Below are 17,844 nucleotides of genomic sequence, written 5' to 3'. Positions count from 1 at the left end.
ACAGTGCGGTAGTTCACGGCTGTGGCTACCTCTGTGTCGGCACTCGGCAGCCCGTCCATAATTGTATATACCACCTAACCGTGGTTTTTTTTTTCTTTCTTTATACATACATACTAGTTACGAGTATACTATCTCTTTATCAACCAGTCTATATATTAGCAGCAGACACAGTACAGTGCGGTAGTTCACGGCTGTGGCTACCTCTGTGTCGGCACTCGGCAGCCCGTCCATAATTGTATATACCACCTAACCGTGGTTTTTTTTTCTTTCTTTATACATACATACTAGTTACGAGTATACTATCTCTTTATCAACCAGTCTATATATTAGCAGCAGACACAGTACAGTGCGGTAGTTCACGGCTGTGGCTACCTCTGTGTCGGCACTCGGCAGCCCGTCCATAATTGTATATACCACCTAACCGTGGTTTTTTTTTCTTTCTTTATACATACATACTAGTTACGAGTATACTATCTCTTTATCAACCAGTCTATATATTAGCAGCAGACACAGTACAGTGCGGTAGTTCACGGCTGTGGCTACCTCTGTGTCGGCACTCGGCAGCCCGTCCATAATTGTATATACCACCTAACCGTGGTTTTTTTTTCTTTCTTTATACATACATACTAGTTACGAGTATACTATCTCTTTATCAACCAGTCTATATATTAGCAGCAGACACAGTACAGTGCGGTAGTTCACGGCTGTGGCTACCTCTGTGTCGGCACTCGGCAGCCCGTCCATAATTGTATATACCACCTAACCGTGGTTTTTTTTTCTTTCTTTATACATACATACTAGTTACGAGTATACTATCTCTTTATCAACCAGTCTATATATTAGCAGCAGACACAGTACAGTGCGGTAGTTCACGGCTGTGGCTACCTCTGTGTCGGCACTCGGCAGCCCGTCCATAATTGTATATACCACCTAACCGTGGTTTTTTTTTCTTTCTTTATACATACATACTAGTTACGAGTATACTATCTCTTTATCAACCAGTCTATATATTAGCAGCAGACACAGTACAGTGCGGTAGTTCACGGCTGTGGCTACCTCTGTGTCGGCACTCGGCAGCCCGTCCATAATTGTATACTAGTATCCAATCCATCCATCTCCATTGTTTACCTGAGGTGCCTTTTAGTTGTGCCTATTAAAATATGGAGAACAAAAATGTTGAGGTTCCAAAATTAGGGAAAGATCAAGATCCACTTCCACCTCGTGCTGAAGCTGCTGCCACTAGTCATGGCCGAGACGATGAAATGCCAGCAACGTCGTCTGCCAAGGCCGATGCCCAATGGCATAGTACAGAGCATGTCAAAACCAAAACACCAAATATCAGTAAAAAAAGGACTCCAAAACCTAAAATAAAATTGTCGGAGGAGAAGCGTAAACTTGCCAATATGCCATTTACCACACGGAGTGGCAAGGAACGGCTGAGGCCCTGGCCTATGTTCATGGCTAGTGGTTCAGCTTCACATGAGGATGGAAGCACTCAGCCTCTCGCTAGAAAACTGAAAAGACTCAAGCTGGCAAAAGCACCGCAAAGAACTGTGCGTTCTTTGAAATCCCAAATCCACAAGGAGAGTCCAATTGTGTCGGTTGCGATGCCTGACCTTCCCAACACTGGACGTGAAGAGCATGCGCCTTCCACCATTTGCACGCCCCCTGCAAGTGCTGGAAGGAGCACCCGCAGTCCAGTTCCTGATAGTCAGATTGAAGATGTCAGTGTTGAAGTACACCAGGATGAGGAGGATATGGGTGTTGCTGGCGCTGGGGAGGAAATTGACCAGGAGGATTCTGATGGTGAGGTGGTTTGTTTAAGTCAGGCACCCGGGGAGACACCTGTTGTCCGTGGGAGGAATATGGCCGTTGACATGCCAGGTGAAAATACCAAAAAAATCAGCTCTTCGGTGTGGAGGTATTTCACCAGAAATGCGGACAACAGGTGTCAAGCCGTGTGTTCCCTTTGTGAAGCTGTAATAAGTAGGGGTAAGGACGTTAACCACCTCGGAACATCCTCCCTTATACGTCACCTGCAGCGCATTCATAATAAGTCAGTGACAAGTTCAAAAACTTTGGGTGACAGCGGAAGCAGTCCACTGACCAGTAAATCCCTTCCTCTTGTAACCAAGCTCACGCAAACCACCCCACCAACTCCCTCAGTGTCAATTTCCTCCTTCCCCAGGAATGCCAATAGTCCTGCAGGCCATGTCACTGGCAATTCTGACGAGTCCTCTCCTGCCTGGGATTCCTCCGATGCATCCTTGCGTGTAACGCCTACTGCTGCTGGCGCTGCTGTTGTTGCCGCTGGGAGTCGATGGTCATCCCAGAGGGGAAGTCGTAAGCCCACTTGTACTACTTCCAGTAAGCAATTGACTGTTCAACAGTCCTTTGCGAGGAAGATGAAATATCACAGTAGTCATCCTACTGCAAAGCGGATAACTGAGTCCTTGACAACTATGTTGGTGTTAGACGTGCGTCCGGTATCCGCCGTTAGTTCACAGGGAACTAGACAATTTATTGAGGCAGTGTGCCCCCGTTACCAAATACCATCTAGGTTCCACTTCTCTAGGCAGGCGATACCGAGAATGTACACGGACGTCAGAAAAAGACTCACCAGTGTCCTAAAAAATGCAGTTGTACCCAATGTCCACTTAACCACGGACATGTGGACAAGTGCAGCAGGGCAGGGTCAGGACTATATGACTGTGACAGCCCACTGGGTAGATGTATGGACTCCCGCCGCAAGAACAGCAGCGGCGGCACCAGTAGCAGCATCTCGCAAACGCCAACTCTTTCCTAGGCAGGCTACGCTTTGTATCACCGCTTTCCAGAATACGCACACAGCTGAAAACCTCTTACGGCAACTGAGGAAGATCATCGCGGAATGGCTTACCCCAATTGGACTCTCCTGTGGATTTGTGGCATCGGACAACGCCAGCAATATTGTGTGTGCATTAAATATGGGCAAATTCCAGCACGTCCCATGTTTTGCACATACCTTGAATTTGGTGGTGCAGAATTTTTTAAAAAACGACAGGGGCGTGCAAGAGATGCTGTCGGTGGCCAGAAAAATTGCGGGACACTTTCGGCGTACAGGCACCACGTACAGAAGACTGGAGCACCACCAAAAACTACTGAACCTGCCCTGCCATCATCTGAAGCAAGAAGTGGTAACGAGGTGGAATTCAACCCTCTATATGCTTCAGAGGTTGGAGGAGCAGCAAAAGGCCATTCAAGCCTATACAATTGAGCACGATATAGTAGGTGGAATGCACCTGTCTCAAGTGCAGTGGAGAATGATTTCAACGTTGTGCAAGGTTCTGATGCCCTTTGAACTTGCCACACGTGAAGTCAGTTCAGACACTGCCAGCCTGAGTCAGGTCATTCCCCTCATCAGGCTTTTGCAGAAGAAGCTGGAGGCATTGAAGAAGGAGCTAAAAGGGAGCGATTCCGCTAGGCATGTGGGACTTGTGGATGCAGCCCTTAATTCGCTTAACAAGGATTCACGGGTGGTCAATCTGTTGAAATCAGAGCACTACATTTTGGCCACCGTGCTCGATCCTAGATTTAAAGCCTACCTTGGATCTCTCTTTCCGGCAGACACAGGTCTGCTGGGGTTGAAAGACCTGCTGGTGACAAAATTGTCAAGTCAAGCGGAACGCGACCTGTCAACATCTCCTCCTTCACATTCTCCCGCAACTGGGGGTGCGAGGAAAAGGCTCAGAATTCCGAGCCCACCCGCTGGCGGTGATGCAGGGCAGTCTGGAGCGACTGCTGATGCTGACATCTGGTCCGGACTGAAGGACCTGACAACGATTACGGACATGTCGTCTACTGTCACTGCATATGATTCTCTCAACATTGATAGAATGGTGGAGGATTATATGAGTGACCGCATCCAAGTAGGCACGTCACACAGTCCGTACTTATACTGGCAGGAAAAAGAGGCAATTTGGAGGCCCTTGCACAAACTGGCTTTATTCTACCTAAGTTGCCCTCCCACAAGTGTGTACTCCGAAAGAGTGTTTAGTGCCGCCGCTCACCTTGTCAGCAATCGGCGTACGAGGTTACATCCAGAAAATGTGGAGAAGATGATGTTCATTAAAATGAATTATAATCAATTCCTCCGCGGAGACATTGACCAGCAGCAATTGCCTCCACAAAGTACACAGGGAGCTGAGATGGTGGATTCCAGTGGGGACGAATTGATAATCTGTGAGGAGGGGGATGTACACGGTGATATATCGGAGGGTGAAGATGAGGTGGACATCTTGCCTCTGTAGAGCCCGTTTGTGCAAGGAGAGATTAATTGCTTCTTTTTTGGGGGGGGTCCAAACCAACCCGTCATATCAGTCACAGTCGTGTGGCAGACCCTGTCACTGAAATGATGGGTTGGTTAAAGTGTGCATGTCCTGTTTTGTTTATACAACATAAGGGTGGGTGGGAGGGCCCAAGGACAATTCCATCTTGCACCTCTTTTTTCTTTTCTTTTTCTTTGCATCATGTGCTGATTGGGGAGGGTTTTTTGGAAGGGACATCCTGCGTGACACTGCAGTGCCACTCCTAGATGGGCCCGGTGTTTGTGTCGGCCACTAGGGTCGCTAATCTTACTCACACAGTCAGCTACCTCATTGCGCCTCTTTTTTTCTTTGCGTCATGTGCTGTTTGGGGAGGGTTTTTTGGAAGGGACATCCTGCGTGACACTGCAGTGCCACTCCTAGATGGGCCCGGTGTTTGTGTCGGCCACTAGGGTCGCTAATCTTACTCACACAGCTACCTCATTGCGCCTCTTTTTTTCTTTGCGTCATGTGCTGTTTGGGGAGGGTTTTTTGGAAGGGACATCCTGCGTGACACTGCAGTGCCACTCCTAGATGGGCCCGGTGTTTGTGTCGGCCACTAGGGTCGCTAATCTTACTCACACAGTCAGCTACCTCATTGCGCCTCTTTTTTTCTTTGCGTCATGTGCTGTTTGGGGAGGGTTTTTTGGAAGGGACATCCTGCGTGACACTGCAGTGCCACTCCTAGATGGGCCCGGTGTTTGTGTCGGCCACTAGGGTCGCTAATCTTACTCACACAGCTACCTCATTGCGCCTCTTTTTTTCTTTGCGTCATGTGCTGTTTGGGGAGGGTTTTTTGGAAGGGACATCCTGCGTGACACTGCAGTGCCACTCCTAGATGGGCCCGGTGTTTGTGTCGGCCACTAGGGTCGCTAATCTTACTCACACAGCTACCTCATTGCGCCTCTTTTTTTCTTTGCGTCATGTGCTGTTTGGGGAGGGTTTTTTGGAAGGGCCATCCTGCGTGACACTGCAGTGCCACTCCTAGATGGGCCCGGTGTTTGTGTCGGCCACTAGGGTCGCTAATCTTACTCACACAGCTACCTCATTGCGCCTCTTTTTTTCTTTGCGTCATGTGCTGTTTGGGGAGGGTTTTTTGGAAGGGACATCCTGCGTGACACTGCAGTGCCACTCCTAGATGGGCCCGGTGTTTGTGTCGGCCACTAGGGTCGCTTATCTTACTCACACAGCGACCTCGGTGCAAATTTTAGGACTAAAAATAATATTGTGAGGTGTGAGGTATTCAGAATAGACTGAAAATGAGTGTAAATTATGGTTTTTGAGGTAAATAATACTTTGGGATCAAAATGACCCCCAAATTCTATGATTTAAGCTGTTTTTTAGTGTTTTTTGAAAAAAACACCCGAATCCAAAACACACCCGAATCCGACAAAAAAAATTCGGTGAGGTTTTGCCAAAACGCGTTCGAACCCAAAACACGGCCGCGGAACCGAACCCAAAACCAAAACACAAAACCCGAAAAATTTCAGGCGCTCATCTCTAACTGCTACACAAACATTCTACTGCTACACAAGCATTCTACTGCTACACAAGCATTCTGCTGCTACACAAGCATTCTGCTGCTACACAAACATTCTACTGCTACACAAACATTCTACACATTCTACTGCTACACAAACATTCTACTGCTACACAAGCATTCTGCTGCTACACAAGCATTCTGCTGCTACACAAACATTCTACTGCTACACAAACATTCTACTGCTACACAAGTGTTCTACTGCTACACAAACATTCTACTGCTACACAAACATTCTACTGCTTCACAAACATTCTACTGCTACACAAACATTCTACCGCTACACAAACATTCTACTGCTACACAAACATTCTACTGCTACACAAGCATTCTACTGCTACACAAGCATTCTGCTGCTACACAAGCATTCTGCTGCTACACAAACATTCTACTGCTACACAAACATTCTACACATTCTACTGCTACACAAACATTCTACTGCTACACAAGCATTCTACTGCTACACAAACATTCTACTGCTACACAAGCATTCTGCTGCTACACAAACATTCTACTGCTACACAAGCATTCTGCTGCTACACAAACATTCTACTGCTACACAAACATTCTACTGCTACACAAACATTCTACCGCTACACAAACATTCTACTGCAGGTTCTCTGCTACCTGCATAGCTGTCGCTGGTTTAAAGAAAGCTCTTAAAGGGCAGAGTTCAAAGACAATTTTCCCTTATCCCAGATATGTTCTTCTTCCCAGTGTCTTCCTGATCATTTTGTACTGGGCAGGAGCAAACGCAGGATTTCTAAAGGGGGGTTTCCAAATGCAATCCACAATCACCCGCTCTGCAGAAAATTGGAGCAACTATGCAAATATGGTCATGGTGTATCAAACATATTTAACTAAAATAAATAAATTAACTGGTCAGAAAAATGTTAAACATCCAATAATAAATAAATACACAAACATAACAGAGTCAATATCACACAGAACTGTACATTATAATCACACATTCTCCCACATCATGGTAAGGCTCCTGTCTCTTCTTCCTGGCAGCTACTCTCCCGTCCAGTGCACTGATTGAGTGCTCAGATCCACACACACACACACACACAGCAACCTTGATAGAAGATGCTACCACCACTGGGCATGTGCAGCAGCTCCGCTCTGTCACTTACACTGCATGATGTGGCAGCAGCTCTAGTCATCGTATTATATGCCATTGCTATTGTCATAACATGAGCTGCTGTCCAAGAGTAGAGGGGTTTCAGGGCAACCGCATCCCCCTCCCTCCCCCCCCCCCCTTACCCCCTGCGTTTGCCTATGCTGAGGACATAGCATTGTGCGTTGCGAGGTCTTATTCCCTGAATAAAGGCTTTGGGAGGAGGTTACATAGCTAGTGAGGTTGAAAAGAGGCAAAATGCCCATCAACCTGTATTCTGTGTTAAGCTGTGCACATTATAATGCACCTGCTGAAGTAATGGTTTAGTATTAATTGACAACTATGGTTCTTACCACTCTTAGATATTGTATATAATGTCAATATGTTAAATGCTATAGCCCTGGATACTTTTTCCAGTTAGAAATGTGTCCAATCCGTTTTTAAATGAATTTACAGAGTCCGCCATTATTACCTGTTCCGGCAGGGAGTTCCAAATCTTTAACCGTGAAGAACCCTTTCTTACGTTGTGTACGGAATTTTCTCTCCTCTAGCCTCAGTGAGTGCCCACGTGTCCTATTCAGAGTTCTTTTAATAAATAAATCCCCTGCTAACTCCTTGTAATGACCCTTTACATGTTTGAAGATATTAATAATGTCTCCTCTTAGTCTCCTCTTTTCTAGTGAATACATATTTAACCTAGTAAGCCTTTCCTTGTACTCCAGAGTCTCTAACCCTTAAATCAATTTAGTAGCTCACCTTTGAACGCTTTCTAGTTCCTTGATATCTTTTTTATAATATGGCGCCCAAAACTGAACACAATATACCAGGTGCGGACGTACCAATGATTTGTACAGCGGCAGGATTACATCCTCGTCCCTTGTCTCAATGCCCCGTTTTATGCATGCAAGCACTTCATTTGCCTTTTTTGCTGCATTTTGACATTGTGTACTGTTACTAAGCCTATTGTCTATGAGCACCCCAAAATCTTTTTCCACCACAGTTACCCCTAATATTTTCCCTATTTAGAGTGTAGGATGCAATTGTGTTTTTTGTCCCAAAATACATAACTTTGCATTTCTCTATATTGAACCTCATTCCCCATTTAGACGCCCAGGTTTCAAGTTTAAATAAGTCATTCTGTAGAGACTCCACATCGCTTTCTGAATTAATTACCTTACACAGTTTAGTATCATCTGCAAAGATTGACACTGTGCTTTCCAGGCCTATTCCTAGATCATTGATAAATATATTGAACAGTAGCGGGCCAAGTACGGACCCTTGTGGTATTCCGCTGACTACTGGGGCCAGCTGGAGAACATCCCATTGACCAAGGAAGGTAAGGAGGGAAAACCAGGAGCAATGCACAGTCTGTTGTAAGGGGAATGGATTCTGGATAAGTCTCTTACAGTCCCTATGTTTTTTTCATCCATTACACTGTATAGTGGACTGATTTGTCCATTTATAGATAGTTTTATAGCTGTAATAAATAGAAGAAGACCTTTAAGCACTTTGATCACAAGCATGGCGGACAGATGGGGCCGTTCCGGCACCAGATCAGACCTTGCTTCTAGTGTTGCTCTTCAGTTCCAGAATGGTTGATAATCTCAGATGTGGCACCTTGGGAAGACATTGGACAAGCAGATCTATGTGATAATCTGGAATTGCACATGGGGCCTAATTCAGACCTGATCGCTCGCTAGCTACTTTTTGCAGTGCTGTGATCAGATAGTCACCGCCTATAGGGGGAGTGTATTTTAGCTTTGCAAGAGTGTGAACGCATGTGCAGCCGAGCGGTGCAAAAGAGTTTTGTGTAGTTTCTGAGTAGCTCAGAACTTACTCAGCCGCTGCGATCACTTCAGCCTGTCTGGGCCCGGAATTGACGTCAGACACTTTCCCTGCAAACGCTTGGGCACGCCTGTGTTTTTTCAACCACTCCCGGAAAACGGTTAGTTGCCACCCACAAACGCCTTCATCCTGTCAATCTCCTTGCGATCGGCTGTGTGAATGGATTATTCGTTAAATCCTTCGCTCAGCAACAATCTGCTTTGTACCCGTACGACGCACCTGCGCATTGCGGTGCATACACATGCGCAGTTCTGACCTGATCGCAGCGCAGCAAAAAAAACTAGCGTGCGATCAGGTCTGAATGACCCCCATAGTTCAGTAAAGTATTTGCCAGTATTGTTAAAATATATTACAAAAATGACCATGACCTCTTGTGTATGAAACAGTGAGATCTATGAGGAATTATTCTACTGTACCTCATCGTACGAATGGGCCAAATAGGAGGTACTATGGGCCTGATGCAGGAATAGACGCTATTGCACAGCGCTATGACTTTGACGCAGCTGTTGCGCAATAATAAGCTAAAACCGCAGGAGATGGAGCCTTGTGTAAATAGACGCATCCTGGCGGCTTCTCTGATCCAATACTGCATTCCGGATCAACTGCGTGACCATCGGTCATCTGAGTAAGCTTCCGGTAATCACGCTGCAGGGCCAGTGAACCTGTTTCCAAGGACACAGCCCTTGGCCTCAGCACGCCCAGAAAACGGGAGCGGCGTGACCACATTTTCTGAAATGCAGGCCATCGTAATCCCTTCTCCGGCCTCCAAAATGTCTATATCATGCAGCGGCTTAGAGGGAACCTCGACCATCATTACAGAAACAGATCAGCACATGCAGTAAAGTAAAGTACTGAGGGAACAAGAATCATGGTGCGGCTTAGTCGCATTATTCATGGCGCGCCAAATGAGGCTATTCAGTGAGGAGAGTTGTATATGGACATATCTGTGCTCCATAGTTGGACCTTTCCTGGGGTATCAGAGCCCACACCTCATAACCCTTCAATTTGTGCAATTATAGAGTTACCTGGGGTGGGTCCTACCTGGGGTCGGATGGAGAATTTCCGGCTCAGAGCGTTGGACGCAGAATTGCCAGATCCACTGAGCGCTGGGACGCAAAACTTTCTCTTTTTAAAAAACATTTTTTTAGATCATCTACTGTAACTTTACCCAAAACAGTTTTATTTCTGCCCATAGGATCCATTTCCCAGAGTGGGAGCCCAACTGGAGACACGCCGTCCCTCCGCCAGTTACTGAGCGGTAAGAAAGGAGATAATTGTATATCGCGTTGTTTTATAAACATACCGGAGTGTTATAGAAACCCTTTGTTAGCTACTAACATAACTAACATAGCTAACGCAGCATTACTCTGAGGTCACTTATGTTTTACTTATGCATATAGGAGATAAGTATTATTCTGAACAATATTTCTCACATGTAATACTGACGTGACTACGTCACTGCTCACTGATTATAACATTCTAGAAATACAGAGGGGGAACAAACATGTGACCAGAACAGCAGAATGAGGTGCAGTGGGACAGAGCAGAGATTCTGTGACTGCAATATAGGAAACTAAAGAGACAGAAGAGGGATAATGGAAGGAGAGGAAACCTTTAGACAGGCAATTCAGGTGCATTATCTCCGTATACCGACAGCGGCATCCCGTCTATCATAGTCCCGATTGCCCCTCATTTATCCCCCTAAGCCTCATCTTTTGCCTACCCTAACCTTAACCCTCCCCGGTGGTGCCTAACCCTCCCCACTAGGTGCCTAACCCTAACCCTCCCTTCCCCACTGCCTAACCCTAACCCTCTCTTCCCCACTGCCTAACCCTAACCCTCCCCATTAGGTGCCTAACCCTAACCCTCCCTACCCCGCTGCCTAACCCTAACCCTCCTTTCCCCGCTGCCTAACCCTAATCCTTCCCTCTAGGTACCTAACCCTAACCTTTCCATGTGGGTGCCTAACCCTCCCTGCTAGATGCCTAACCCTAACCCTCCCTTCCCCGCTGCCTAACCCTAACCCTCCCTTCCATGCTGCCTAACCCTAACCCTCCCTTCCTCGCTGCCTAACCCTAACCCTCCCAGGTGGTGCCTGACCCTCCCATCTAGGTGCCTAACCCGAACTCTCCCTTCCCCGGTGCCTAAACCTAACCCTCCCTTCCATGCTGCCTAACCCTAACCCTCCCTTCCTCGCTGCCTAACCCTAACCCTCCCTTCCTCGCTGCCTAACCCTAACCCTCCCAGGTGGTGCCTGACCCTCCCATCTAGGTGCCTAACCCGAACTCTCCCTTCCCCGCTGCCTAACCCTAACCCTCCCTTCCATGCTGCCTAACCCTAACCCTCCCTTCCTCGCTGCCTAACCCTAACCCTCCCAGGTGGTGCCTGACCCTCCCATCTAGGTGCCTAACCCGAACTCTCCCTTCCCCGGTGCCTAAACCTAACTCTCCCCGCTAGGTGCCTAACCCTAACCCTCCCTTCCCCGCTGCCTAAACCTAACCCTCCCCTCTAGGTGCCTATCCCTAACCCTCCCTTCCCCGCTGCCTAAACCTAACCCTTCCTGCTAGGTGTATAACCCTAACCCTCCCTGCTAAATGCCTAACCCTAACCCTCCCTTCCCCGCTGCCTAACCCTAACCCTCCCTTCCATGCTGCCTAACCCTAACCCTCCCTTCCTCGCTGCCTAACCCTAACCCTCCCTTCCATGCTGCCTAACCCTAACCCTCCCTTCCTCGCTGCCTAACCCTAACCCTCCCAGGTGGTGCCTGACCCTCCCATCTAGGTGCCTAACCCGAACTCTCCCTTCCCTGCTGCCTAAACCTAACTCTCCCCGCTAGGTGCCTAACCCTAACCCTCCCTTCCCCGCTGCCTAAACCTAACCCTCCCCACTAGGTGCCTATCCCTAACCCTCCCTTCCCCGCTGCCTAACCCTTACCCTCCCAGGTGGTGCCTGACCCTCCCATCTAGGTGCCTAACCCGAACTCTCCCTTCCCCGCTGCCTAAACCTAACTCTCCCCGCTAGGTGCCTAACCCGAACTCTCCCTTCCCCGCTGCCTAAACCTAACCCTCCCCTCTAGGTGCCTAACCCGAACTCTCCCTTCCCCGCTGCCTAAACCTAACTCTCCCCGCTAGGTGCCTATCCCTAACCCTCCCTTCCCCGCTGCCTAACCCTCCCCACTAGGTGCCTATCCCTAACCCTCCCTTCCCCGCTGCCTAAACCTAACCCTCCCCGCTAGATGCCTAACCCTAACCCTCCCTTCCCCGCTGTCTAAACCTAACCCTCCCCTCTAGGTGCCTAACCCTAACCCTCCCTTCCCCGCTGCCTAAACCTAACCCTCCCCTCCAGGTGCCTAACCATAACCCTCCCTTCCCCGCTGCCAAACCTAACCCTCCCCGCTCCGTGCCTAACCCTAACCCTCCCTTCCCTGCTGCCTAAACCTGACCCTCCCCTCTAGGTGCCTAACCATAACCCTCCCTTCCCCGCTGCCTAAACCTATCCTTCCCCTCTAGGTGCCTAACCCTAACCCTCCCTTCCCCGCTGCCTAAACCTCAGGACGTCAGGACGATCGGGATGCCGGCTGTCGGTATTTTGATGCCGGCATCCCATTTGGCATCAGGATTGTGTCCTTCCTCGGGATCTCGGCGTCGGTATATCGACCACCGGGATCCCGTTCGTCAGGAAGTGAACTGCTTCTCTGCTGCATGGTGCATCTAGCTGTGACTATTTGCAGCCGGCGGTCGCTCCATGAAGCCGCGTTGCAGCTTGCCGCATCACAGCAAAGATTAGCATCTTCTGTAGGGACTGATTTTGAGGTGGAAGCAAATGTCACTACGACTGTGCACTGCATGTCCAACACATGCGCAGGAAACTGCATGAAAATCGAAACGACGTCCACCGGTGAATCAGCCCCGTAGCCGGGAATTACAAGGTGTTACTTTCTGGCAGGAAATGTGCATATCACAGGCAATTGGCGTATCTATATCTGTGCATCTATACTTGTGGACAGGTCTCGCAGGGAATGAGAGACAGCTCGGCACAAGCTGCCTCCGGATTCGCCCGGAGAAACGTGGAGGTGATTTCTAAAGTTTGTCCAACTAGGATCTGCACCATGTCCCTGGAACACGAGAACAAAGTGGAATTAATGACCTGATGTTTTCCTCAATAGATGAAGCTTCTGCGTTTTTTCCCGCTGGGTCTATTACAAAGTGGGTTCTGGAAGGGAATAATCCTCCGGTTTAGGAGATAGGTTTCTCTCTCTGGGATCTAATTGCAGACATTAGCTGCTGATGAGTGATTGAAGATAATACAGGGAGCCCATCCTTCTAGAAGCCGGATTGATTCTGCGGGATCGGCTTATTTTAATCCACACGTATCCCACAGACAAACTGATTTGTAGAGACGCATCGCATTGTATTCTGTGCTGCCGCTGAGCATTCTCCTCCATATGTGTTGCCAAGTTAGGAATTATTCTGCAAAACGTTACAAAGAAAAAGAATCTCGTAGACAGTTTCCTAAAACAAATAAATCATTGAACTTTACCTCCTTGCTACTTTCTGTGTTTCTTACCTGCACTTAGTGTTATCACCCGCAATCTGGCAATAGGATCGCTCTGATCATCGGGTATTTGATGTACAAGGAGAAACAAGGGCAAATAATTACTGGGGAATAAAAGCGTCATTGGAATGCCAGAACCATCAGCGTCACATTAACTGATGTCTGGTTGTCTTAAAGAACGTGTCCTCTTTGATACATCTGGATTCCATTAAATCAGAGCTGCAACTAGACTTTTTGGTGCCCTGTGCCAGAAAGAGATTCCCCCCCCCCCTTTTTTTTGCAATAGGGACATAAGGCGCATGCCTCACAGGGAAGGGGTATGACAAAATTGATCCCAGAGAATGCCCATGCTATGATGTCCCTTCCCACATTTTTTATATACTGTATATATATATATATATATATATATGCAAAAGCCCTCACTCACTGATTAACTGATTGACTCATCACTAAGGGGACGATTTATCACCATTCGCATCCCAGGATTCAAACCTATAACCTGTTGCACTCCTGTCAAATACCCTACTCGTTGGTCTATTTCAGGCATTCCCAACCACGGTCCTCAAGGCACACCAACAGTGCAGGTTTTAGTGATATCCAGGCTGCAGCACAGATGGTTAAATCAAAATAACTGAGCTACTAATTAAGTCACCTGTGCTGAAGCCTGGATATCACTAACACCTGCACTGTTGGTGTACCTTGAGGACCGTGCAGAGCCGGCGCTAACCAATATGATGCCCTAGGCAAGATTTTGGCTGGTGCCTCCTAGCACCGCCACTAGTTCCGCCTCTGACCCCGCACCTCTTTCCCAGCACCATCACCCCTCACCCACAGCTGTCCTTATTTTGGGGTTTGTACCCCCTATATTTTAAATAGGAACAGTTCGCTTATTTGGCGCACAGCCCAAAAAGGGGTGTGTTTTTGCTGGCAAGGGGCATGGCCACACAATAGTAACCCCAATTCCAATTACGCCACACAGTACTGCAACTTTATTCACATTTGATCATGCGATAGTGTCCATAATTCATATTACATCACACAGTAGTATTAACATTATTAATGCCCTTATACACATAATAACACACATAGTGCCCCCTACACATTTGCTGCACATTAGTGCCCATATATACATAATGACACACATACATTAGTACCCTGTTACACATATGCCGCACATTATTAATGCCCTTATACACATAATGACACACATAGTGCCCCCTACACATTTGCTGCACATTATTAGTGCCCCTTACACATATGTTGCACATTATTAATGCATTTTAACATGACACACACAATGCTCCTTACACATATTCTGAACACTACTGCACAACCAACCCACTCACATGCACACAACACTCACACTGCCACTAACACTGTGACCTCTGCCTCTGCTTGGATACAGATGTGTCCTCATAAATCTTGCCTCAATGCTAACGTTGGGCACTTTTTTTTAGGAAAATGCATCTTATTTGCATTGCTATGTGGCTAGGATGCACAAGCAGCTTCTGCTGATTAAAATGATATGCAGCATGCCTATATACTGTGTGAGACTGTGGCTGTATCTGCATATGAAATGCTATACAGAATATTGGCATGCCACATATCATTTTAATCAGCAGAAGCTGCTGATGCCCATAGGCATATCAAATGCCCTTGGCAATTGCCTAGTTTGCCTATGCCTATGGCCGGCTCTGGGACCCTGGTTGGGAATGCCTGGTCTGTTTGATCCTGCATAGAAACTATGAGATTCCTAACAATATGAAGCTACTGGTACGTTGTAAAAAAAATAATCAACATTGCAATTGAGCAGATCTATGTAGTGTGCAGCCGCACATCCAATCTCTTACAGCCATACACTACATAGATCTGCTCAGCCGCAATGCTGATCATTTTATCACAAAATGCAAGGTAAGCTTCAAATAGTTAGAATTCTCTAGCTTGGAATTATCTACCTTTCTATGAAAGGGCAGATAGCTCAATGAACAGAGTGTCTGACTGCAATGACACAGGCAATGAGTTCGAATCCCAGGTATGTCAGCATCATGAAATGTAATAAAGGACAGTGTGACTGAATAACAGAGAACTATATAGTTGAGTTCATGAAAGTTGTATAGGTATTAGTGACAGAAGGGCTGGGGGTAGGAGACAGGGGCGGTCAGGAGATTCAGGAAAGGGGGGGAAGCTACAAGTGAAAGTAATTAAAACAGATAATTGACAAGTGCTGCCAACAGCGCCCCCTACCCTGCAGCGCTATGTGCGGTGCCCCTCCGCACCACCCTAGTTACAGCCCTGCATTAAATATATTGCATCCAAACATACATATTGTCCCATGAAACATGGCATCTGTGATCTTCGTTTTAGTACACTTTTTGCCCACTAACAGTCCAGGTTTAAAGGATATCCATATTAGGGTACAGATGCTATAACTGAGGTACTAATTAAGTCACCTTTGCTCAAGTATGTCTAACCTTAAAACCTGGACTATTGTTAGTGTACCTTGAGGACCGAGGTTGGGAGACACTGGTTTAGATGACACAGCAATGTCTGACTTCTTCTGGAGTAAATCGGTTTAGTTTGCTTGCTCTGGATAAGGTACTGTACACTGCCGTGATTCTTTCTACATACAGCTCCACTGTGCTATAGGCAGATTTCCATCACCAACTGGTGCAACGAGTCTACAGACAGCTAGGTAAGGATGGGCATCAACCATTAATGGTTTTGCAACCATTGACGGTTTATGTCTGCTGACACGTTTTTGTCATTGATGGCTGGCCACCTATTCCGCGCAATTACCAGCAGTAGCCCAATGTTGAGGAACAGTGACGGCAGCCCATTGCTTTAGGCCTGTGCAGTACTCACCGATTGATGGTCAGTTGTTGTCTGCTGATGGTTTGAAATCATCACCCATCGATGGTAGAACCATCAATGACATCACTACAGTTAGGTGATGAGATCAGCAGAAACAGACAGTGGGTCCTGATGAAGGGTAAGCACCACACCAATGAGTGTAGTGTACCTTGTGTTCATCTCGCTCTATAACAGAACAGTGGGCGCTGATATGGGTTGATGTTTTCTTGTTGCAGAGGTATATATTGTGCTGTTGTGTGCACTCTACAGTATATTAGTTGCATGCGGAAAGTGTTGTTGTTTCTGATGTGTATTGAAAATAAAAAAAATACGGTATAAATATTGGTGATGTCTGCCTGGCATAGCTCCTGGATTACCCTCCATGCCAGCGATAGCGCCTGCTACAGCTGTCACTCCCTGAGCTCCTGAACACTGCTCTGTATATTGATTTTATGAGCTTGTCTTCCAGTCTTTGACTGTGAATTTACGCTGCGTGCCCTGACCCTTGGGGAGGTAAGGGTTTCTCTGTCTCTAACATTTCATCTAAGACTATTTGATTAACTTTTGTCAGCGTTAATTACATTAATAATGGGCCATTTCGTGCTAAACATACAATGTGGACAGCAGACTTTAGGGATATGGTTAGTTAAGGGTTAGATTGCAGTTAGGGCTGAGTTATGTGTAAACACTGGATTCACCTGAAACAGCAATGCCAACATTATGTCAGTGAGTATATTCTGAATGTCGTCTGTTTGACTCATACCCTGCATATACATTCTGAGCAGTTTTGTATGGGCTCTGCTGCAGGAATACTTGTCCGTGGTTCTTGTTAGTAACAAATATTATTGTGGGTGCGACACTTATAGGGTTATGGCTAATAGGCTAATGACCAATGTACAATACAGAGAACATTCTAGTTGCCAATGTACAATACAGAGAACATTCCAGTTACTACTGTACAATATATAGAGCATACCAGTAATAAATGTACAATATATAGAGCAATCTAGTGACCAATGTACAACACGGCGGCCATTCTAGTGACCAGTGTACAATACAATACAATACAGTGTACAATACAGAGAACATTCTAGTTAGTGATGAGCGGGTTCGGTTCCTCGGGATCCGAACGTCACCCATTTTACACGGTTCCGAGGCAGACTCGAATCTTCCCACCTTGCTCAGTTAACCCGAGCGCGCCCGAACGTCATCATCCCGCTGTCGGATTCTCGCGAGATTCGTATTCTATATAAGGAGCCGCGCATCGCCGCCATTTTCACTCCTGCTTTGGAGATGATAGCAAGAGGACGTGGCTGCGTTCTCTCAGTTTCTGTGTTCAGTGTGCTGCAAATATCTGTGCTCAGTGTGCTGCAAATATCTGTGCTCAGTGTGCTGCAAATATCTGTGCTCAGTGTGCTGAAAATATCTACGTTCTCTGCCTGAAAAACGCTCCATATCTGTGCTGCATTGTAGTATATATAGTAAGAGGACAGTGCAGATGCAGAATGTTGCTGTGACCACCAGTATATATATAGCAGTACGGTACAGTAGTCCACTGCTCTACCTACCTCTGGTCGTCAAGTATACTATTC

This window comes from Pseudophryne corroboree, chromosome 9 (assembly GCF_028390025.1).
Source record: "Pseudophryne corroboree isolate aPseCor3 chromosome 9, aPseCor3.hap2, whole genome shotgun sequence".
Classification (NCBI taxonomy): Eukaryota; Metazoa; Chordata; class Amphibia; order Anura; family Myobatrachidae; genus Pseudophryne; species Pseudophryne corroboree.
Note: the sequence above shows the minus strand (reverse complement) of the source record.